Source organism: Zonotrichia albicollis, chromosome 13, assembly GCF_047830755.1.
Source record: "Zonotrichia albicollis isolate bZonAlb1 chromosome 13, bZonAlb1.hap1, whole genome shotgun sequence".
In the NCBI taxonomy this organism is placed as follows: domain Eukaryota; kingdom Metazoa; phylum Chordata; class Aves; order Passeriformes; family Passerellidae; genus Zonotrichia; species Zonotrichia albicollis.
This window is the reverse complement of record NC_133831.1, coordinates 536,180-538,131: the sequence shown is the minus strand read 5'-3', so window position 1 is coordinate 538,131 and position 1,952 is coordinate 536,180. Positions and strand designations below refer to the sequence as shown.

Below are 1,952 nucleotides of genomic sequence, written 5' to 3'. Positions count from 1 at the left end.
AAGGATATTAAATTTTTATTACAAAAATATTTGGTTTACTTCATTCCTCTTCTAACAGCAGCCAAAATTCCAAGCATTCTCTCGCTCTGTGGTCACACTCAGTTCCAAGCAGGGGGAGGAAGTGAATTTCTGGTGTTGTTTTCCTCCCAGAGATGACAGCCTGGAGCTTTGCCTCACGCTGTTTCCCAGGTCAGCTGCTGAGAGCAGGGCCTGGGCGAGCCGAGCTCCAGAGCAGGGCCTGGGCAAGCTGAGCTCAGCCATCCTGCCAACCAGGCACGAGGAGCAGGGCCTGGAGGAGCAGGGCCTGGTCAATCCAAGCTCAGCCATCCTGCCAAACAGGCAATGTAACTCCTTTGTTGTTATTTACATCTCCAGGGTTTCACTGAGCTCCATTCCCTTCCTGCTTTTCCACCAAGCATTGGAACAGCCAGGCAGTTCCTCACTCCTATGATTTACCATTTGTCTGTGCATTTTTTTCCTTTTGTTGCCTATAGCAACTTGGTTTCTATATGGTCTCAAGGACAAATGTCTGAGCCATGTAAAGCTTGGCTTATACATCACCTGTGCTAATGGCAGCTTTTTTAACCACGCATCCATTTCCCAAACTGCCTGCTTCCCTCACAGGGGACAGCAAACCAGCTCCAGCATCTCCTGGGTTTGGAGACTTCCCCTATCCCGAATCAGATCTGTGTGTGCCTCACAGGCAGAAGCAACTCCTTCGTCGACTTGAAACACATAAATCAGGGTCTAGTCCCGGAGGCCGGCCGGGGCAGCGCCGCCAGAGCGCAGCGGAACAGCCGCGGGGCCTGCGGGGTTTGCGGGGCCTGCGGGGTCAGCGCAGCCGGCCACGTTTGCGGCACCTGCGGGGACTGCAGGGCCTCCGGGCCCGCCCGTCCCCATGGCAACGCCCCTCCCCGGCGACGCAGAGCGTGCCGCCCCTTCCCCGCTGTCCAATCGCCGCCATTGGGGGCGGGAACCCAGGCTTCTATTGGACAGTTTTTACGTTAATCAACGCCTGCTGAACCCGCGGGATCGTGAGGCCTTCCGCGTGCGCAGGGGGCACCGCCCCCGCCCTTGCCGAGTGTTGATTGGTCGCTGCGGGGGCGGGGCTTACCCTCACCCGCCTCGGGGTTGGGCGAGAGCCCCGTCAGTCGGGGGCGGGGCTGGGGGCGGGGCTTGGGGGCGGGGCTGGCGGGCTATTCAAACGGCGCTGCCGCTGCTGGTGGCGCTCGGGTCGGGCTGCGGGCGCTGTGCCCCCGCTGTGCCCCCGGGCAGCCCAACACAACACAACACAGCCCGGCCCGGCCCGGCCCGGCCCGGCCTCCCTCCTCTCCAGAGTGCCCGGGGGGCAGGCAAGGCTCCCTTCCCGGCGGGACAAGCCGCGCTGCTGCCGCCGGCTCCTCCGCCGCCGCTCCGCGACAGACAATGGACGAGCAGGGTCCTGGGGAAACGTGGCCCCGCCACGCTACGAAGCAGGTTAGTGCATGGGAGGGTCCTGCCGGCCGGGCAGGGCCCTGAGCGCTCTGAAGGGACACGGAGCGGGCTGAGGGGCAGAGCCCCGCTGCGCACGGGCACGGCGGTCACTCCATTGACCCCTGGGGGCGGACACAGCGGTCACTCCATTGACCCCTGGGGGCGGAGACAGCGGTCACTCCATTGACCCCTGGGGGCGGACACAGCGGTCACTCCATTGACCCCTGGGGGCGGACACAGCGGTCACTCCATTGACCCCTGGGTGCCAAACTTTCCACTGGCAGGTTCCCAGAGGTGGCTACAGAGTCATCAGGGAACATCGTCGGGTCTGATTCCTTGCTGAAAAGCGTGCTCAAATGCATCTCTGTCGTTTCTGACAAACTACACCAAACCTGTTGTTCAAAGCCTTCAGGGGTGGAGATTTACAGTGAAACACTGAGCGGCAGGAGCTGAAGGGCTCAGTGAGCCGGGTTCCTCCT

General features: G+C 61.8%; 1 protein-coding gene across 1 annotated transcript in view; it reads left to right on the top strand.

The window, feature by feature from the left end:
• The first annotated feature begins 1,179 nt into the window (after positions 1 to 1,179).
• Positions 1,180 to 1,952, top strand: part of LOC113460175 (uncharacterized) — a 58,480-nt gene continuing 57,707 nt past the window's right edge. The window contains exon 1 of the transcript XR_012582359.1: positions 1,180 to 1,476. The gene's annotated coding sequence lies outside the window, so the exon portion shown is untranslated. The remainder of the gene's footprint in view (positions 1,477 to 1,952) is intronic.